The sequence below is a fragment of the Coturnix japonica genome, chromosome Z (genome assembly GCF_054131305.1).
Source record: "Coturnix japonica strain WE chromosome Z, WE-NBRP24, whole genome shotgun sequence".
In the NCBI taxonomy this organism is placed as follows: domain Eukaryota; kingdom Metazoa; phylum Chordata; class Aves; order Galliformes; family Phasianidae; genus Coturnix; species Coturnix japonica.
The window spans coordinates 25,389,679-25,412,883 of record NC_140702.1 but is presented as its reverse complement, the minus strand read 5'-3'; the positions used below and the strand labels follow the sequence as shown (position 1 = coordinate 25,412,883).

General features: G+C 42.2%; 1 protein-coding gene across 7 annotated transcripts in view; it reads right to left on the bottom strand.

The window, feature by feature from the left end:
- FER (FER tyrosine kinase) overlaps positions 1-21,568 on the bottom strand; it is a 151,590-nt gene extending 130,022 nt beyond the window's left edge. For 5 of the 7 annotated variants that reach the window (XM_015849444.3, XM_085528488.1, XM_085528490.1 and 2 more), the window contains exons 1-2: positions 21,498-21,568; positions 2,350-2,456 (exon numbers count right to left, since the gene is read on the bottom strand). The gene's annotated coding sequence lies outside the window, so the exon portion shown is untranslated. Of the gene's footprint in view, positions 1-2,349; positions 2,457-4,019; positions 4,072-18,574; positions 19,078-21,497 lie in introns of those variants that run through there. The other 2 variants (XM_015849442.3, XM_015849443.3) reach the window with 2 other exon arrangements.
- Positions 21,569-23,205: the final 1,637 nt, after the last annotated feature.

The window sequence follows — 23,205 nt, the reverse complement described above, 5'->3', positions numbered from 1 at the left end:
TTTATTCTGTGATATACATACTACTTTAAAACCAGTGGACATGCAAATCTGTCAATCACTATTTGCTAAGTTTTAACAGTTAAAATAGTTGTGAGGCCAATTCCAAAAAAATAAGTAATTTTCTTTTTTACAAGCACTCACAAAATAACAAAACTAATCATTGAAAGGTAGTAAACTCTCCACGTACATTCAACAGTGCACTGCAAATGAGCAACCATCCTTGAACAGTTCTATATTTAGATAGTTACTGAAGATAGTGTGTGATTCAGCTCAGCCACTACCACAGCAACGTGCTCTTCAGTATCTTTATCAATTACATGGGCTCTGCAGTATCTTTTGACACAGACAGTACATCAAGCTGAGTAGTGCAGTTTATGTAACAGAAGGAAGAGATGCCACCCTGAGGGACCTGGACTGGTATGCGAAGAGGAGCCACATGAACCTAGTGAGGTTCAACAAGGCTAAGTGAAAGATGCTACAAGTAGGATGGGACAGTTCCAAATATGTACAGACTGGGAGAAGCAGCCATCAGGAGCAGCCCTTCCAGAAAGGACTTGCAGGTCCTCACAGATGAAACGATGGACATGAGCCAGAAGTGTGCACTTGCAGTCTGGAAGGCCAGCAGTATCCTGGGCTGCATCAAAAGTGGGGCAGCCAGAATAGCAAGGGATTGTCCCCATCCGCTCTGCCCTCATGTAGGCAGAGGGCTAAGGTCTGAAGCCCACAGCACAAGAAAGACATGGATCTGTTGAAGAGTGTTCAGAGGAGGGCCATGAGGATGACCAGAGCAAATCTCCTATGAAGAAAAGCAGAGAGAGCAGGACTTGTTCAGCCTGCAAAAGAGAAAGGCTCCAGGGTACAATGGTCATAGAACAGGGAGAACGGTTTTAAACTAAAAGACAGGTGATTTAGGTTAGATGTTAGGAGGAAATTTTTCACTCAGAGGGTATGTGTATAGGCACAGTTTGCCTGCAGAAGCTGTAGATGCCCCATCCCTTGAGGTGTTCAAGGCCAAGTGGAATGAGTAGTCTGATCTGGTGGGTGGCCCACAGCAAGGCAGTTGGAACTGGAAGGAATTAAGGTCTTTTCCAACCCAAATCATTCCATGATTCTAAAGAAATAATGGTAAAATTTCCCAATATTAACAGAAAAGCTTAAATGACAGTCACTTAATTCTTCTATCCTGTAACACTCCTTTCAACAAATAAAGCCAATATTATAGTGTTATTATTCTTTCTGGATTCCAGCCACTGAAGAAAGTAGTCTTTGCAGCCACTCTGCACTAAAAGATAGCAATCTACCCCGACACATCAGAGCGTCTATAGTGTGTCAGATCAAAGGTACTGGCTGCCTAACAATGATCAAAAGCAAACCAATAGAGAAGAACAGCACATACACAGCAATACTTCCCCAGGATGCTCACCTACTCTAAACGGCTTGTGTCTTCTCTAACACACTGCTATGAAACATATCTAAAAATGTGACTGCTAATCTTAAAAATAATGATGGATCCATCTCCATCAGCTGGAACCTGTGGCTTTGTAATGTGAGTGATGAACTGTCCAGGCCAAGGCAAGCAACTGATAAACTGCAAAACAGAAGCATGCCATGCCCCTGGTTATTTTCAGAAGGAAGCGTAGCACACATCTGCAACCCCAGCAGATGGAATGGAAACATGAGTTGCTTAGAACATCACTCTCACTCTTGATCTCCTACGAACGCCTGCACTCCTAAACATGCATAGGTTCCAAATCACTGTGGCTGACATGTGTTTTGAAGTCCCTTTCTAGAAATGTTAACAATTTTGGAAAAAAAAAAAAAAAAGGAAAAAAAAAAAACAGAAAAAGGAGGACTTGAATTCAGGAGAAATAAATGCTGAAATTCAAGGATTCCACAAAGATTTGAAAACAGTTTTATAAAAAGTCATCAATTTGTTACACAGTCTACCTCAATTTCTGAATGTGAGGCTTGTACTAGTCATTCCACATTAAAACAAGGAAACAAATCATTCACAGACCTCCATCCACATACTAAATAAAAATTAAGACTATTGAATATCTCCTAGTAACGGAACTGCTCCCAGAATGTACATCATGAAACAAAAAACATGTGTTTTAACTACCATTTCTTTATGCTAACCACATACACAGAACATTATTCACACACAAATTTGATGCTAAGTGTACAAACACAGTCAAGATGAACTAATGCTTCCACAGACCTGCTGCCATCAATAAACATCCAAAGGATCAACACAAACATAAAATAAGTCTGAAATGTTACTCTACCCATGGCAAAACAAGTACCTTATTTTCAGGATTACTTTTCTGCAAAACACAGAGTACGTACCTTAAAAAATATCCCCAAGTAACAATCCTTAGCGTACTTCTCTTTACATCAGCTGCCACTTCTCCTGATTTTCACTTTCAGAATTGTACTTTCACTTTCCAGAAGCACTGTGAAATAAAAAGAGATCAAATAGTTTGGGTTTTATTTCAGCATTTTTAAAATACACTGCAAAATTAGAACTAGATACACTGATTTCCATTTTCAGTTTCTAACCATAAAAAATATTTTAAAAGCAAAATATATGTAGTGGAAGAAAACAAAAATCTCTGCAAGTTCTCATATGCTGTCACTTTATGCCATTTTGAGAGATCAGGTATTTTTTTTCTACACACAAGCAACTAAAGCATATTTAATTGTTTACTTTTCTTTTTGGAAAAACTCTTTTCAATTGAAACAGTGTATTAAGGCTGAAAAATCAGACTAATTAAATTTTGCTGCACTCTACTCTTGATAAAAACAGGGAAAAAAAAAAAAAAACATCAATAAGAAAAAAAAAAGTATGGGAAACTAAAACTCATTGCCATATCGCACTGACAAAATTTCCAAGAAAAACCTACTAGGAATATTTTCAATAGACTGCAATAAAACAAACAGCAACACAAGAAAGGAATCAAGCAAACAGAAATTTCTTCTGCAGCTCTAGTTACTGTAGTACACAGAATAGCAAAAACACAACATTTAAAAAGACTATAGCACTCAATTTAGAAGCTGCAACTCTGAACTGCAATCTCAGTGAAGCAAACAGCAACACAAGGCTGAATGTTTGAGGTTTTATATTAAGTATATAAAATAAAGGTAATAAGAAAGATGCTTCGCACGTAGCTTGCAAGTGCAAGCTATTCTGTATAAGATATGTATTTGCACACAATCTCATACCATATCTCTTTAAAATTAAGTCACGAATCTTTTGCATATTATTTTCTAAGTTTAAAACAAAGCGTTAATAATGGAACACGTTTTAAATCTTAAAGAAGGATAGATTGTGAACAAATATCATTCAAGCAGATATTATTTAGTATTCCTTTCTCGTTACTTAGTGACACTCTAGAAACAGTGCTGCCTAACGTAAATACAAAACTTTCATTCTCCATGACCAAAAATAGGAAAGACTGTAAGTAATGCTTACATTCAGTCGCTGCAAGGAAAACAGCAGTCATGTGTGGTTATATGAAAGGAGGAAAAAATGCACTGGATGAGACTCACTGCAGTACTCACCATCTTTAACAGAAGAAGTGAGTACTTGCAAGAATTTGCAAAGCATAAGATTTAAGTACGTAAAAGAAAGCCTACACCAGCAATTACCAAGCACAAAACACAATACATAAACTGATCCAAAAGTAGTGCCCCCCATTTATTTTCATCAAAACAACAACTGATAAAAGAACACAAAAACACTGTTTGATAGAGCAAATTCTCAAGTACACAGCATTAATTTGAGGTAGGCATGTTCACCAGCAATGAATAAGAACCTGCATGCCAACCATGCTTGTAAAAACCTGAAACAGAGGAGGTGACCTCTGGTCACTGTTGAAATGCGCCACCCACCACCTCACTGCACTCACATCCACTATTTGATCTCCGTACACATTCAGCATGTGTTGATGAATGTCAGTAGGTGCCACATTTTCTGCACAGATGAATTCAACAACACAGATTTGTTTCATACTCACTTTCATGTCAAACACCAGTTCATCAGATTGCCCTTCTCCTGCCATCTGTCATCTGGTAAAAAAAAAAAAATGTACCAGAATATTGGTGGGAAGGTTCAAACCCTACTTAGCTGACACCACACAATAGGAGACATTACCTTTGAAACAATTCTCATAAATTTGGCTTCCACCTCCCATCACAAATATAAGCCAATTAGAAATGTCAGCATTCCACTGAACAGAAATCTCTTTTTTCTCTTTTCTTGCTTTAGATAGAACGCAGAGTAAAAGGCATACTGCTATCCATATCTGAATGAAGGCAGTTGTCAAAAAAAAATATAATAATAATTAAAAAAAATCATGTGCTAAAATAATTGTTTCAAAAAATTCTGTTTCTAAATAAAACAACAGACCGCAGCCACCGAAACGGAGAGAGGCTGCATTTTCCACTCTCTGCACAGAGGTAAAATTCACATCTTTTTTTAAACACAATGTTATTCAGCATGTCAGAAAGAAGGCTTTCTCTCTATTACTACAAAAATAAAGCACATTGCCACCTATATTTTTTTTTCTTTTTTTCTTTTTTTTTTTTTTTTTGTAATTCCAGTTACTACTGGCTTCATGTTTATGCGCTTGTTCTCACCTACATGCAGGTCACTTGTAGAATTTGAAACTGGTAACACTAAATCTTTCCAGCACTGGTCTAATTGATAGCAGTATACTAACCACTACACAAAAGAATATAAAAAATTCTGTCAGTAAACTAATCATATAACTACCTATAAGACAGCAACAAAATATTATCGCTATCCCTTTCCTCCTACACAGCAGAAACTGAAAGGTACTGACAGCTTGCTTCCTCAGTGCAATAAACCACTAGACAATGAAGATGCTATTGACTAGTAATGTAAAGAATGGAGAGCAGAAAATAAGCCGTTCTTTGTTTGTTTGTTTGTTTGTTTTTCAGAACTTAGCAGGGAAAAGGAAACAATGTCTGACTTCCATACTGGGGAAGGTGTTAAAATCATACTAAGGAATCTGTAAACTGGAATACGATGAGAAAAACACTAAAGATTGTAAACAAAAGTCATGTACTGCAATTCAAAGAGTTATTTAGGAATTCAAGCAGCTGACAGAGAAAGGTGCTAGACATGGTAGCAAAGAAAACACATCTGAAAAGTTTCAGCTGCATTATATACTAGAAATTTGTTACAGAAGGGAAACCCTTGTAGCAGATTTAAGGAACAGAGTTCCACAGGGGAGAGAGTCAGAAGCATCATCAGAATTGGAGCCAGGCCATGTTCATCTGTTTGGATTGGTTACCTAAATATCTACTATTTCATATGTAATCCGTGCTTAAGCTTGTAAACAGTACAAAACAAATGCAATCAAAACTGACACTACATGACAAACTCCTGCAGACAAACTGCAGAATACTGCGCAACAGCCATGTAAAACAGCAGGTGAAGTAACACATCAGTAAATGCCGTGTAGCATTCCAGGTTGCTTAACACCACACAGGAGAATTCTCTGGCTGTTTCTGAGCATACACCTTCAAAAACATTTGTTCTGTGCTTTGAAGTGGTCAGGTTTGGAAATATCCAGAATATGAGAGGTTTTGTGGTTTGTTTTTTTTTTTATGAAGAGAGAACATCAGAGAATATATTCTTAAGTTGCTGCTAAGAATGGTGTTCCTCTCTCCTAATTATTCTGTCTCATGAAGAACATGAAGTATAGGCAATATTGATCAGAGAATGGAACAGCTTCTGCACAAAGAAAGTAAAGAGAATTTTTTAGCTTGCAAAACAGATAACCATGATATGTCAGATCAAAGGACCAAAAAAAAGTGATAGCAAAAAGTGGCATGATGTATCAGATGTCTGAAGTGCTTCCCAGAAGAATGTGGGAACATCAAATGAAACTTTAAAAACACCTCAAGACATCCCCAAACTGCACAAGTAGGAAAAACATGCCAGATGTACTACTCTTCTACATATGTGGCAACAGTCCTTTCTCAACAGCAAGTTCTGAGCTGGATGGACTTCACCTGATTGCTTACAGCCAAACTCACATGCTGAGCTCCTGCCTGTAGCTAGATGAATATCACAATTTTCTCAAGCAGTTGTGATGCTAACAAGAAGATCAATTTTAGACTCCTCTCTGACCAGAATCATAAAACATCTTTGGACATAAAAGGTTTTTGCTTACCTGAAGGTATCATTTTCTAACATGTAAATGATAGTAATAGATGTGACGGGATTAAGTTAGAAAAAATCACATTACACGATCTATAGTCACCTGTCTTCTCCAATTTAGCATTTCTCTGCTTCTACCAAGGGAAAAAGTTTCTCAGTGACCAAATTTTATCTTCTTGTGACTTACGAGCAGAGAAAAGAGATTATCTTCTTTGCAACTGCGTATCATTTTCTGCCTTTCAGTCTTTTATTTGAAATCATTTTCTAGACCTCTGGTGCTCTCTTAATTCTCTTGAATTTGGTCCCCAAATCAGTTAAGTTCAAAGCCTAACATGGAGTGGTGGTGGTGGATTCCCAGTGCTGAGAAGAGCAGAGGTTGCTTCATATGATTTCCAAACCTTAGTGCTTTTGTGTGTTTTTTTCCCCAGCAGTAAACACTATTTTGATCAATGACATTACTATCCTGCTCACTTAATGACACAAGCTGCCTTGTTCCAGCAGGTCTCGCTTTCTCATTCTCCACCACACCTGCAGTCACTCCCAGCTCCTTATAGTCTGAAAACATCCTTAACATACTCTATACTAGATCAGAGAACAAAACAGTACTCCGAGCTGGAAAGGACTTGCAAGAATCATTGACTCCAACTCCTGACTCCACACAGAACCACCCAAAATTCAAACCCTATGTCTGAGAGCACTGTCCAAATGCTCCTTGAACTCCAGCACAGTCAACCCTAACCCTGACCTGCTGCCCTGGGGAGCCTGCTCCATACCAACTGCTCTCTGGTGAAGAACCTCACCCCTAACATCCTCCCTGCCTCTCCCCTGACACAGCTCCATGCCTGTCCCTCAGGCTCAGCACTACCCCTCAGCTCCCCATGAGGAGCTGCAGCTGCCATGAGTCCTCCCCTCAGCTCGTCTGCTCTGGGCTGAACAGACCCAGAGATCTCAGCTGCTCCTCACACATCCTGGCCACCAGCCACTTCACCACCATCTCAGACTCTTGTAAAAAACAAGTAACAAGAAAGAGCTTGCACTGAGGCAGTGAGCTACACAGCACCTGCTCTACAGGAGCTGTTGCTCAACCAAGCTTGCATCCATCATGAGGAAAATTCTACTTAACAGCCACAGGCAAATATCAAGGCAGATGACTGTCATGGCTTTACGATGTTTGTTATTGGTGTTCTACATCATAACATCATATAGTGCCCTGGCAGTTAAAGAGTTAATACTCCAGTTCTGTGGATGGATGATATTTCTTTCTCAGAAGAGAAGAACTACATCCCAGAAGACCTCACTGCTCTGTTTCCATTTTCCATTCAGAGGGAAAGACCAAACTGCTCAGGAGTCATGACTGCCTTTTCTTCCACAGCTTACCACTGTGGTTGTGCTCCCTAGCTGTCTCGCCTTCAGCATCAGAGTAAAGCCTTTGGTTTTGGACACTGTCTCCCTCATTCTGTTCGTTAGCTTCGATTATAATTCCATTGTATTATATTGTGTTTTCTCACATTCCACTATCATATTTAGTAAATTAGTTGTCTCCTTTAGCTCACTGATAAGTTTTGTTTTCAGACCTATCTTGGGGAATGGGTGTGTGGGCCCGCCCATGCCATTAGTCACACAACCAGGCTGAACTGGGCCTGAACCACTGACAATGACTGAGACTGAATTGCACCAGGCAGAAGAGTACACAAAGATGAAGGCAGCTACAGGTTCAGAAGAGCAGAGCAAGACTGACTACCACAGTTATACTCAGCTACTGTGCCTCAAAGACTCATTGCAGCACTGCTGGTAACTCTGAAAGAGGCAATGCCACGTAGAAAACAACACACAGACCCCACATGTCACTTACAAAGGGGATATGCACCTCGTTTCTTATTACCTCCCACAGGATTACAAATAAAGACGGGCTTCCTCCCGTATTTTTCCAGGAATCAAACTTCCTTTAAATTAGGTTACAGACTGCAAGGGAAGCCAAAGAAAAGCACAGCCTGAATAGAAAGGACCTGAACAAAGAATTTCCTCTGAACTCTGCATTCAGCAGTGGTGCAACAATTATCTCCATGTTAGATGTTAACAGAAAAACTGATTGAACAGAATAAGGCTGGTAAAAACGATTCTATCTCAGCAGAAGCTGTGATCAAATATACCCAACCTTCTTAAATGTTCAAGCTCTCCACTGAGCTTTCCCTTTACAATAGTGTCCCTGCAGTCTTCCTTTGATCATGGCTACTCCACAAATTTATTCAGAATTGGAATGGGGGGGTTCCATAGCTTGTGAGGAACAATTCCAGTCACTCAGTACAGAGTATCTTATTCTGATCTGTTTCAGAGTGGAAAGTCAAAATCCTGAATTAAAGCTGTAGATGTTCCATCTTTCTAACTGTACTGATCCAAACCAAGGACATGACTGTCTCGGCTCTTTCTGTATGAGCATGTCTGCATTCATATATATCCATATGTGTATGATGTACATCCTGCATATTCAAAAATTAATGTAATTCAAGCAGGAAGGAAAGTATGGACCAACACCATGACGAATTTCTCCTTTTTTTACATGAATATATTAATATCATTAGCAACAGCATTCCCTGGTGAGGTCTGACAAACAGCAGAGAAATACTAGCCTTAAAAAAAAATCTAATTCAGTTATCTGTTTTTTATTATTACCATCATCATCTCAAGTGTCTGGCAGGTCTTCTGAAGAAATATAAGCATTTCTGCTATTCTGATGTTACAAAGGTTCTACTTTCTAAAGGAGATAGCTCTTACAAAGAAGCTTGCGATGCTGAAGTTACAAAAAAGTTGGCCCCAAACAGACAAAAAATAATAATAATAAACATATATATATAAACACACAGATCAATGGCTCATGCTGATTTTCAAGTATATTAAAGAAATTTCTAATCAAGCAGGAAGAACAAAAGACAAGTCAAATATTACATTTTCAAGAGGAGTGGTCTTGAACAAATAGTGAAGATGGAAACATTAGCAATTAAAAGGGCAGCAAAAATCAGTGCTGAAGTTAAGCATTTCTGTGATAACCTTGTTTACTAATAATTTGTTCTATATACAATTCTGAACTTGTTCACTAATTTATTTTATTCTATTAGACATGATCTTCACTTGGTTAGGAAGAAGTTGAAGCTACTGTTTCATTTCTTGATTCACTTCCTCAAAATCAGAGAATCACATTTAAGTTGGAAAGGACCCTAATCATCATCATGTTTGCTGGTTACCAAGCTGAGCTACTGAGTCCCATCATTAAAACATGTTCCTTAGTGCTGCATTCACAAATCCCTCAAATACCTTGGATAAGGACACCAACATTCCCTTCAGCAGTCCTTTTCAATACTAAACCAACCTCTCTCTAAATAAATTATTCTTAATATCCAATCTGAATCTCCTCTAGTACAGCAAGAGGCCACTTCCTCGTTTCATATCACCCATCACTGCAGAAGACGGTGTTCTGGTGGACCACAGATCGGCCATGAGCCAGCAGTGTGACCTTGTTGCCAAGAAGACCAATGGTATCCTGGAGTGCATTAAAAAGAATGCAGCCAGCAGGTTGAGGGAAGTAATCAATCCTGCTCCTCTACTCAGCCCTGATGAGGTCACATTTATAATACTGTGTCCCATTTTGGGTTCCCCAGTTCAAGAAAGATTGGGATCTCCCAGGAGTCCAGTAGAGGGCCACAGTGATGATAAAGGGCCTGAAGCATCTTTCATATGAGGAAATGGTCAGCCTGGAGAAATGAAGATTGAAGGAGGATCTGACTAATGTTTATAAATATCTAAAGCAGGCATGTCCAACCCATGGCCTGCAGATGGCATGCAGCATGGCTCACAATGCAGTCCCTGCAATTTGAAGTTGGTGGTTCTTGCCAGTGTAACGGCCCTGGATACCTGCCCATTGCTTAGCAGCAACCAAATCATCAATGCACTGTCAATGTTCTGCCAACTGAAACCAGGGCATGGGGAAGCCAGTGCTGACTCAAAAAGGTAAAAAAAAAATTACGCATTTTGATGCATGGGCTTTACTCAAAGCTCTGAACAGCTAAAAACATGCAGCTGTGATTTCTGTTTTGAAAAAGGAATTTGAAAACAAAATCACAGAATTCTTAGGGTACAACCCCACTGCAGTCAACACGAACATCCGCACCTGTATCAGGTTGCTCTGAGCCCCCTCTGGCCCAATCTTGAATGTCTCCAGGGACAGACCTTCTGCCATATCTCTGGGCAACCTGTCTGAGCGCCTTATCATCTTCACTATAAAAGACTTTTTCTATATATCCAGTCTAAATCTACTCTCTTTTAGTTTGAATCCATTTCCCCATGTTCTGGGGACCCTGCTAAAGAGTCTGTCACCTTCTTTCTTACAGCCCATCTTTGATACAGTAAGGTTGCTTTCAGGTCGCTTTGGAGCCTCTTCTCTTCTACAGGCCTTTTAGCCACAGCTCTCTAAGTGCACTCTCGCAGAAGAGGTGTTCCATCCCTTGGATCATTTTTGTGGCCTTCCTCTGGACACGCTCCAAACAGTCCATGTCTCCCTAGACACACCGTTGTCTCATGTCCAGCTCCCCATCCACTAGTACCGCCAAGTCATTTACAGGGTTGTGTTCAATCTTTTAATTCTCAATCTTGTATTGGTAGTAGTGAAGGTTGCCATGACCCATGACCAAGTCCTTGCACCTGGCTGTGTTGAACTTCATGAAGTTCTGCTGGAACCACTGCTCAAGGACTATCCAGATAGCATCCTGCCCCCTGATCATGTTGCCATGCTGACTGCACCCTACACCCTGAGGTTTCAAAATTACCACACAGAAAACAAAAATAACTAAAAATAAAAATAATTAAGTCTATGAAAACATACTTAGTTGATATAAACACACAACCTGTAAAATTTCAGTTGGAATGGACAGACTTGCAACCTGACATTCAACTAAAAAATGTCAGCTCGTCTTTTTACTGGACTTTCATGATCCATATCCTAGAGAAAAACATCCTTTGCTTCACAATCATACCTTACTCATGTCCTCACTTTTTGACAGTACACACATTTTGAACAATTACTGTCAAAAATGAAGTACACAAAGAGTAAAATTTCATCACAAAATCTCTGATGAATACCTTAGGACCTCACTAAGAATTACAGAATCACAGATCACAGAATCACAGAATAACCCGGGTTGGAAGGGACCTCAAGGATCATGTAGTTCCAACCCCCCTGCCTAGCAGGGCCACCAAACATACACATTTACTAGATCAGGTTGCCCAGGGCCCCGTCCAGCCTGGTCTTGAACACCTCCAAGGACGGGGCATCCACAACCTCACTGGGCAGCCTGTTCCAGGACCTAACCACCCTTCTAGTAAAGAACTTTCCCCTAACATCCAACCTAAATCTTCCCTCCTTCAACTTAAAACCATTTCCCCTAGTCCTGCTATTATCAGCCCTTTCGAAGAGTTTACTCCCCTCCTGGGAGTAAGTTCCCTTCAGGTACTGAAAGGCTGCAATGAGGTCACCCCGCAACCTTCTCTTCTCCAGGCTGAACAAACCCAACTCCCTCAGCCTGTCCTCATAGGGGAGGTGCTCCAGCCCCCTGATCATCTTCGTGGCCCTCCTCTGGACCCTTTCCAAAATCTCCATATCTTTTTTGTACTGAGGGCTCCACACCTGGACACAGTACTCCAGATGGGGCCTCACAAGAGCAGAGTAGAGAGGGACGATCACCTCCCTATCCCTGCTGACCACCCCTCTCCTGATGGAGCCCAGGATCCCATTTGCTTTCCGGGCTGCCAGAGCGCACTGCTGGCTCATGTTACGTTTCTCATCTATCAGGACCCCTAGGTCTTTTTCAGCCGAGCTGCTCTCAAGAACAACTCCTCCCAGCCTGTACAGGTGCCTGGGGTTCTTCCGGCCCAAGTGCAAAACCTTGCACTTTGCCGTGTTGAACCACATTAGGTTCACCCGAGCCCAGCTTTCCAGCCTGTCAAGGTCCCTCTGAATGGCATCCGTTCCCTCCACCGTATCGACTGCACCACTCAGCTTGGTGTCATCAATTGCAGCCACTGCCATCGAACTGGACTAGTGTGTCAGCCACACCAAAACAAGATCAAAATACCCCACTAGTCTTATCTTTTTGTTTCTCTTTTTTGTTGTTGTTTTAATGTTTTAGGAAAAAAATTTAAAACTAAAATGTTTTGTTACTTATACATTATCAGCAGTGTGTATTTTGCGAGGGCTGCTCCAAAAGTAATGTCTCCTATTTTATTATGTGGGTCATTGGCATCAGAGGAGGACATAGGTGGTATGACAACAGAGGCAGAACCTTCCTATCAGTATTACATGACATGTTGTTGCTGTGTGACAGATGGCAGCAGAGGAGCAGCCTGACAAAATGGTGTCTGACTTGAAGTCTGTATGAAGCAAAGGTGGGTCACCGAATTTCTCCATGCAGAAAAAACTGCACCGACTGATATTCATTGATGCTTGCTGAACATTAATGGAGATCAAATAGTGGATGTGAGCACAACAGAGTGGTAGATTATGTGTTTCAGTCTTGAGTGAGTCACCTCCTCTGGTTCAGATTTTAATGAGTGCAGTATGCAGGTTCTTATTCATCACAGGTGAGAATGCATAGCTAATGGTGATGACTATGTTGGAAATTACTGTTTTGTAGTTGAGATGTGCTCTATCAAATAGGGTTATTGTGCTCTTTGTATCAGTGGTAGTTACCACAGAAATAAATAAGAGGCATTACTTTTGGAGCAGCCTACCTGTATGTGGCCAAAGACAATTTCTATTTACTACATGCAGCCCAGGCAAACCAGAAGTTGGACACCAAAGGGAGGTGGAAAGCAAATGGATGAGGCCAGACTCTTCTTGCTGGTGTGAAGCAATAAGACAAGGAGTAATAGCTAAATCTTGAACACAGAAAGTTCCATACGAACACACAGAAGAATTTCTTTATGCTAAGGGTGGCAGAACACCGTAACAGATTGCCCAGAGAAGTTGCAGAGACTTCTATGGAGATATTCAAGACCCGTATGAATGTCTACCTATGCAACCTATTGTAAAGCAGCTACTTTAGCAAGGGCGTCAGGCTTGATTGTTCGAGGTTCTTTCAAATCTCCGCAGTTCTGTGTGTGATTCTCTGTGTAATACCCTGTTTGCTTCAGTCTCCTATCAGGCAGCTGTACAGAGCCATAACGTCCCCCATTTGCCTTCTCTTGTCCAGACCAAACAGTCTCCTCAGTAAATCCTCATACCTCGTTTTCCAATTCCTTCACCACCTTTGCTGCTCTCCTCTGTACACAGTCAAGCAACTCAATGCTCTTCTTGTGGAGAGGGGTCCAAAACTGAACAAAGCACCCAAGCTTCAGTCTCACCAATGCCATACATATGACCAGGATGACACTGACATTCTTGACACCTGGGCACACTGCTGGCTCACTGATTTTCAGCAGGCTGACAACCAGCACCCTCTACCCAGTTTTCTGACAGTCAACTTTCAAGCCACCCTTTCCCAAGCCTACAGTGCTGAACAGGGCTACTATGATCCAACTTTATTATCTTCTCCCTGTAGCCCAACATTAGACTGAATTTCTCCCTGAAGCCAAAACAATTAGACTAATGGTTTGCAATAGATGACGATACAGGTCTCTGTAAGAGAAAAATAGTACAGTTTTGAGTATTTATCATTCATTGAAAAGAAACTCAGAAAGCAATACAGTGGTGGCTGCTACTTTCCTCCTTCATTATACTAACGACAACCTTCTGGTTTATTAAACATTCTCCTTAGTTAACTCAGAGTTCATTCAGCCTTCCCAAGGTCACTTATTTCCCTGGCACTGTACCACATTACATGTAGATCAGCATCATGGTACTTCACACAGGAAACTAGCCCATAAGAAACACAAATCTAAGAACGGAGTCCCTTCCTCACAGCTGATTTTCCAGACTCTTGCACTGCAGGATATAAACCATATAATGTGATTTGATAAAAGGCACTGCCTGAAATTTGCATTTGCTGTAACTCATCTGAATAACTTTACTTTGTATGTTCCATATCCTGAAAGATGCTTACTGTGATAACTCTTTCTTTTAGATGAGATGAAGTGATTCTCACTATAAGGGCAGTCACCCAAAAGACAGATGATTGAACCAGGCATTTGCAACTTCTCAAATATTGTTCTTGCAGTGCAAATTCAGAGGCATAACAGATTTTAATACAAACACCTTACAAACACACATAAATCATCAGGAAACATAGAAAAAGTTTTTCTACTTTTTCAGGTTCAGTCAGTTTTGCACAGACATCATCATCCTTCCCAGTTATAAAGAACACTGCTGAAACGCATTATCTCATTTGAAAATGTATAAATGGACAAAGCTTTAATTATGTTTACTTATATTACAGCACACTTGATGTTAGAACAAACTGAGACAGGTTGCGGACATTTAACCTCCAGTGTCCCTGGAAAAAAAGATGCTGAAGTGCACAAGAACAGTAAAAAGCATGCAGAAATGCTTGATGTGGAAATGTGTTTGCACACATAAGACTCAGCCTAATTGAGCTTGTTACAACAGTAGCTTGTTAGCTTTCTGTGTGTCAAAAGTATCCTTTCCAGAGAGGAAACCAAGCAGCTAATTTTTTTTTTTATTCATGAAACCAACATTCTTCAGAACACAGAACCACTGACAGTGACTCTACAGAAAAAAAAGAGGAAAAAATAAGAAAAAGAGAAAAAAAGATAATAGAAATATTTGTATTTCTTTCAAGAATTATTTAAATCCCTTCATGATTTCTTGCCTTACTATTCTCTGGGTCACTTTAAGAGAATTTCACTAAGTGAATCTTTAAATCTGAAATTCCAATTTAATCAAAGAAAAACCATGCATTAAGACACGACCCACCCTGTTGCAATAACTAGTAACAACCATCTGTTTAAACAGCTAAATCTGTAATGTCTTTATGGACCATGCTGCAGACACAATCCACATAAGCTGTTCATATTCTTATTTTAACCTCCAGTGGAAGACGAGGACTTAATAAAACTGAGATTTCTGATCAGAGTCAAGCGTGCAATCCTCCAATTAAAAAATAAAATAAAATAATAATAATAACAAAATTAAAATTAAAAAAGGCTAATTTGGACAAATTACTTATTCTCATATGTCAAATAATTTTCTTAATCAGATTTACTCAACACATTTACTGATGAGGGATTTCCCACTCCCACTTTCAACATTCACCTAGTGCAAAAGTCAGAAATGGTCACAGAATCTTTCTTACAAGCCTTTAATTCTCTACAGTTTCTCAACCGCACATTTCATAGAATCATAGAATGGTTTGGGTGGGAAGGGACTGTTAAGATGATCTAGTTCCAATCCCCCTCCTATAGGCAGGGATGCTCCCTTCACATACTGCAGAGCTGCTGTAAGGTCTTCTTGGAGACTTCCCAGCCTGTCTTTGTAAGAGAGCTACTCTAGCTCCCTGATCATCTTTGTGGCCCTCCTCTGGACCTGCTCCAACAGTTCCATGTCCTTGCATTGGGGGCTCTAAAACGGGATGCAGTACTCCAGGTGGGTGTCTTATAAAGGGGCAGAATCACCTCCCTCTGACCTCTGGGCCAACCTCTCAAACCTGTCCAGGTCCTTCTGGATAGCATCCCATCCCTCTAGCATATCAATGGCAGCACCCTGCTTGGTGCTGTCTGCAGACTTGCTGAGCGTGCACACACAATCCCACTGCCCATGTCTCCTACAAAGACATTAAATAGCACCGGTCTCAACATCAGCCCCTGAGGAATGCCAGTTATCACCAGTATTCACATGGGCATTGCACAACTGACCACAACTGGCCACAACTGAGTGCAACCATCCAGCCAATTCTTTATCCAGGGAGTGGTCCATCAAATCCATTTCTCTACGACTTTCAACTGCTGACTTCCCTGTACATTTGCAAATTAAGCATTTCCTTTTACCTGCTCAGCTTCAGTTACCTCATCCTTTGTACTGAATTGGTAAACAAACATTTATACTTTGGAAATGATGGAAAGGCAACTCTCCTTCAGAAAAAGTTCACCACTCATAGTGTTCTGGTTTTTTTGTTTGTTTTGTTTTTTGGTGTGCATGTTTTTAAGCACATAACAAACTCACACCAACAAGAAGCACGTGCGTGTCCTGCTTCCAAACTTTTAGCTTTTTGTCAGTAGAAGGGCACTCCAAAGCTGAATGATTTTCATTGAAACTGGTTACACTGGTAGTGTACTAGATAACTAGTCACCTTATTTGCTGCACTCCCCCCCCCTCCCCCCTTCTCTGGAACAAGTTTTGTGGGAGCCTATCTTACATTAATGAACATCTCCAAGAAGAACCACTGCTATAGAGTCAGATATTCCCTGAAGGGGAAAAAATATAAGAAAAAAATATTCAAAGGCTCTATCTTAACAGACCTGGTGGCAGTATACTACACTAACTTCATTATTTTAAAAACAAAAATAAAAACCTTGCATAAATTTGCATGACAGATAAGAGAGGCTTTAAGTACTCAAGGACTAAGCAGATTAATACTAAGATCATACTCCTAATTGTTCACATGGTCACCAATGTAAAACTCATTTATTCAACACCAGCTGAAATATTATTAACATGTTACTTGTCTGAGCATTAAACGCCAAATATTCAGTAAGCTTATTCCTGCCTTTATTAAGTACTCAGAAAATAATATTCATAGTACTCCAGGTTAGTCTGCTTTGCTCAGAGAAAAAAACAAACAATTTATTATTGCCATTCTTAGTACAAACTGCAGACCGTGTAAATATGATAACAATGTGAGTTTCGATATGCTGTAAAAGTATGGAATCAGATTTTCCAGCTTTTCTAAAGAAAAAGTCATGCATAAACAGAGCTGAAGAAAAGCAGCAGAACTGACAAATCAAGTAATGAAATTAAACAATTTAAAAAACTGAGGCTGAAAATCTGAATGCCACCCTCGGTGGAACACACATTATGTGATCTTGTAACTACCACCCCCAATAACTGCCCAACTCATTTATTAGAGGATGGAGAGCTCTGGGGACGATTCAGCATTCTGTCAGAGAAGCTCATCTCCACAAAACCATCATGTTCATTGCCATAATGTCAGGTCTCCCAGTTTCTAAATGCACAGTTTCCAGGAACAAATGATTTGTGATTAATACACATTAATATTACCCTGGATTCCATTTCTTCTTCAGTTGAAGACTACTTGCATAACAGTAAACAATTCACAAACTTTTCATGGGTTGCCTCTATTTAAAAGATAATTGATTTTTCATTAGGCCTTAATTATGGTAATTTATTATGATGCTAAGTATTAATTTCTTCATGCCTCAGCTCCTTCAGCAAAAATAAACAGCTTCCAAAACCATAATATGAAATAAAGGCTGGAGGCACTAAGATTTTATGATGAAAATTACAAAAGACCTTGTGAAAGGACAGTCTCCAAACCAAGATCTGAACACCATGTAGAAAAATGCTTAACATTATAAGCAATTAAGTAGTTATTCATTGTGTATTTTCTATACTGGCACCTACTGAGACCATAGTTCCAAATGGATTACATTATCATGAAAGCAGTACTGTAAAGCACATCCTAAATGACATTTTTACTGTAATAGTAGAAAGCTTCGTGTGATTGAGTCAATACAGAGCTATGTGACAGGAACGTCTCAAAAGTACATAACTACTGCTATTATACAATATTCAGCCAAACAAGAAACTAAGTGCAAGTCTTGGCCCAAGTAATACTTCTGCCCTCAGCAGAAAAAAAGCACGATGACACCAGAAAGCCTAACGAAATATCCCTGCTGCTCAAGGAGAAGCTCACAACACAGACATGACTAAGCAACCAGAACTATGTCCTCTCAAGCTGATTAATACATCTGGGAGATGAGGAGCTCTGACAAACCAGTACCCCTGGCAAGAGAACAGTCACTAAGCCACAGAACAGCAAAGGGCCTGAGGAGCTGTCTCCGTGCTTGGCTGTGTCAACTACACGTGTGTAGTGAGCCAGTTAGTAACAAGCTCAGATGTGGGAAAGAAAACTGGAAGCTGAAGTTAAACCATTTGGCACCTTCCATGTAGTGCAGAAAGGCAGTAATGGAGTAATGCACAGGAGATCGGTGACCATGGTCAGAGATTTGAAGTAGAAGATGAAGTACAATTCAATCACTCAGATTAATAACCACACTGAGCACAAACTTATCAGAAACTTATCATCAGCGAAACACCCTACACAGAGAAAATCTAAACTGCTTCAGACTCACTGCACTTGAAACAAACCTAGCTCTGCACTTGAACTTGTCAAAATAATTAATAAAAAATTACAGCGGTACCCTGAAATGTGATTTCATGATATGAGATGATGGCGATCCAAATTCCTTGTCACAAGAAGTTGTCCTTAAAGAAATAACAAGTAATTATAGATATGCCCTGCATGTTTAACACTTACAAGACTTCCTCTACACTGCACACCACGCACCACCACACATGTACCTCAAAAATACAGGTAACTATCCTCTCTTAGAATGCAAAAACGAAGTTGTGAATTCCATTCATTCTCAAATCTTCCCTAAGACACTGTAGCCACCTAATGCAGAAGTAATACAGCAGAAATGCGCATATTTACACACACAGTACTTTAAACCCTTTTACTCCTTCCTTAATTAAATGCCAAATAATCAACCATTCCAAGTCTCCCCCTCCTGTGTAACAGTCCTCCCTGCTCATGTTTCCTAAATCTGTGTTTAAAAGGCAAGTACAAGAGGGCAGCCTCCTTTATCTCCATATTGAGAGGGCGTAAACAGTTTACTTTCTGCAGAAGTGAACTTCAGCTCTCCCCTTGCAACTCCTCCTCCCTCCCCTCAGCCGAAGACTCCCCCTTCCTCTTCCAGACCCACTTCCCACACAATGAAGAAAATCCCCCTCCCTGTGAAGCAGTGACCTCATGCAGCTCTCCCACCTCCTTGTAAGGCACAGTGCCGGCCAGCTGCCAGCCCAAGGGCCAATAGGACGGCCCACCTCCCCTTGCAGCAGGCAGGAAATGGGGTCTCTGCACAGGCACAGCACAGGCCATGGGAAGCCTGCCTGGGGCTGGAGCCTAGGCCCAGCCTGCCCGTTGTCAGCAAACCCTCCTGCATGCTTTGTGAAGCACCAACCCAGGCACAGAATGCCTTCAGCAAAGGAAGTATAACTGCAGTACCTGCTTGCAGTGCAGCACACTCACTTGCTCTTGCTTCCCTGTGATCAGCTTCCTCCTTACAGTGAAGCACATGTTCACTTGACCCCCTCCTAAGGAAGACTGCCCACTTTTCCTTCACATCACCCTGCCTTATAATCCTTCCATCACCTGCCCAAGCCTGTGCTCAGTCAAGTGACACAGAGATTTCAGATGTGCTTAACACAGCAGTCCAAACACCAATTGAAGGAGAACATTCCTGACAGATTCAGTAATGAATGAAATTGCGCTTGTGGGGAAGCAGGGAAGGCTCAGGCTGCCCTGAGAAGCTGTGGATGTCCCATCCCTGGAGCTGTTCAAGGTCAGGCTGGATAGCGCCTGACTGTGAAGGTGTCAATCCTGCCTGCATCACAGAGGCTGAAATTAGACAATCTTTGAGGTCCCTTCCAACCCAAATCATTCCATGATTCTGAGGGTCTTGGTGATAATTAAATCATAAAATCATAGAATCGTTAAGGTCAGAAAAGAGCTCTATGACCATCTAACCCAACTGTCAACTCATGCCCTTCAGAGGCACGTGTATATGTTTCCTGAACACCTCCAGAAACAGCCACTCCATGACCTCCCTGGGCAGCCTGATCCAATGCATTACTGCTAATTCTGAGAGGCCTTTCCTAATATCCAATCTGAACCTCCCCAATACAACATAAGGCATTACCAAGCTTTTGGTCAGTCAGAAAGGAACCTTGTACGCACAGGGCTTCATGTATACTGTACCCTTATTCTTCTTATTTCTTATGTCTTTCCCTTCTAAAAGTACCCCCAAAGCCCAGCTCCTCTGGGGGTAACACTGCACAACTGGACATTCCTAAGTTGCTGCACCACTGACAACGTGCCATAATAGATCAAAATTGAACTAATTAAAGGAGGAAACGGGTATTTGTCACACTAACAGTAATCATTACCATAACTCATCCCACAACACGTGCATCAGTAGCAATCTGTTTTGTCTGCAGACTGATTGCACGTATCAACTTCCAGCCTCCTGGCACCTCCCAAAGACTCGCACACGCACAGCTCACTGCGTCAGTGATCTCTGCTGGAAAGCACACCTTTACTGTGTATGACCTCGTCAGTACACTTAAAATAACACCCATTAAATTCTTTTGGTCTTGAAAATCAAGAGTTTCAGATGTGGCCCATGTTGCAACTAGTTCAAAGATGATGAAAACAAGATAAGGCAGAGCATCAGAGTTACTCTGAGGAAGTTTGTTAAAGAGCGTGGGAAAGTTATGTCACATCGTTGGGAGGTTCCACTTCCTTTTTCTCCTGTTACGATAACAGAAAACGGGTTGTTGAAAGGAGCAACAAACCCAGAGGTGTCCACATTGGTACATTCAATGGAAAAGTAGCATTCCTGCATGGAAAAGAGCAGGTAATGCCATTCTGCACACTTGCCGTGCCCCCCAAGATGCCAAGCCCAGGAGCTGACACACTTATATCTGCCTGGAGCATAAGCCCATCACACACACTGCGGCCTTAAGAAGCGCCTGCTGCGCCCTCAGGACTTAATAAGCCTCCAGCCCTCGCGGCACCCCCGGAGGGGCACAAGGCGAGGTGGGCCTGTTCGCTGGGTGACACGGCGGAGCGGCAGTCGCTGACCCTCGTCTCGCGACAGGGCGCTGCCCTCTTCCTGTCCGCTGCGCCGAGCTCGGACCCCCCGTTCCCGGCAGCAGTCCCTTGGGCGGGGGCGGGGATGGCGCCTCCTGCCTCGCGGGGCGGAGCCGCCGCCGGGCGGGCTGGAACCGGAGCCGCCGCCCCGCACCGGGCCCGGGGAGGCGGCCGGATGCCGCCGCAGCCCCTAAGGAGACAAGCGCCAGCGCCGCCCGCCCCGCCCCGCCCGCAGGTGAAGCCCCGCGCCTGGCCGGGCTGGGCCGGGCCTACCCGCTCCGCGTCCCCCTCCCCGCGGCGCGGCACGGCTCGGCACGGCCGGGCACGATGCGGGCAGCCGCACCCCAGGGCCCGGCGCTGGCGGCGGGGCGCGGGCAGCAGCGGCGGCGGCGCACACGGCACCCACCTACCTGACAAGCCGAGCCCCTCACCACGGCGGGCGTCACAACCCGCAGCACCACGTGACACACGGCGGCGAATCAGCTCCCGCCTGCCTTCTCCCGCTCAGCCACTCCTGGCGCTCTCCGCCTCCGGATGACGCTCAGTGTCTTGCTGGCCAATCAGCGACGGAACATGCGCCACAGCTGCCGCCCCTCGGCTCAGAGCGGGGCGTGATTGGCGGAAGGCGGGGAGGGGCGGGACTGGAGCGGCGGCGAGGACGGGGGCAGGGGGTGGGTTACCCCCACAGTGCTGTGGGGATGGTACAGGGCTGAGCTGACCTTGGGGGGGGGGAAACGGCCCTCGGGAGCCAGGCAGCTTCGAGAAGTGCCTGCTGAAGATAAATAGTGTACATAAGTGAGTCTCCTTCTCTGGAGATATTTAAGACCCGCCTGGATGCCTACCTGTGTGATGTGGTGTAGGGAGCCTGCTTTGGCAGGGGGGTTGGACTCGATGATCTCTAGAGGTCCCTTCCAACCCCTACAATTCTGTGATTCTGTGGTGTTTATTTGGTAGTTTGTTGTTTGGTAAATGAAGTAGTGTCGTGCAAACGTATGCAAGCTTGTTTGAAATATAAAATCGCAACTATTAATTGAATGTGCAAAGCATTACAAGTACATCAAATTTTAGCCAAAACTGACAGGTTTATTCCTACCAGACTGAAGATACAGCCCCCTGTTTTCACCGCCCCAGACTTCTTGTTCTCCACTCAGCGCAATGCATGAATGCCCTGTTCTGCCCCTCTCAGGAAGCAGAGGAGCCAAACTGAAGTAAATCTGGTCAATGTCACTACCTTGGATCTGCTCGTTTGGACAGTGGTAACACAGAAGCGTGGCTTCAGACCTGGCTGCAAAACACAGAGCACAGTGAGTTCCTGAGCAAATGTGGTCTGAGTGGTTCCTGAGGTGCTGTGGTCTCTGGTACAGCACCTCAACGTCTGCCAGGCAGATTTCTTCCTGGTCAAACAGTGGAGCATTAGCTGGAGCAGTAGTGTCCATCTAGGAAAATTACATGAAGAACTCAGTGTAGTACCTTGCTTCTGTCTTCACCTCTCACATTATTCTTTCTCTGTGAACTCACACTTTGATTTCTGCTAGCTTCCTAATTACTGGATGGTTTTCAGTCATTCTGACCCTAGAATAGACCTAGTCCTTCTAGAGTCCTCATGAGCCTAGAAATCCCAGGGAGTTTGCTTCCTAAGTAGTAGAAGTTTTGTTCTACTCAGTCAAGCTCTAGGTTTCAGCAGTCATTTTCTTTTTGTATTTTGATTGTTTGTTTTCTGCAGTCTTCTGGTACGTTGCCAGCTCATAGTTCAGTCAGCACATTTTCATCATTTTGAAAGCTTCCTCTCTCCCTTTATCTAATTTCTTTGTTTATCGCTCATTGCCTAAACTTCCTGAATGCTACATACAAGTTGTCTGGTTTCTGCTGCTGATACTCATTTTCAAAAGCCTTAAAGTTATTCTCAGGAGACAGATACTGTAGTGTTACATTACTTCAAGAATGACAGCAACTTCAAATTATACTACATGCCTGGAAGGGAAATAAAAATGTAGGAAATAGAGAGAAAGTTCCTCATTATCACTCCTTCAAGATGCTAAATTAATGTGGAAGTCACTGCAAAATTCAACATCAAAAATAATCTCATGGATACAGTTCAGAATTCTATTATACACAAGT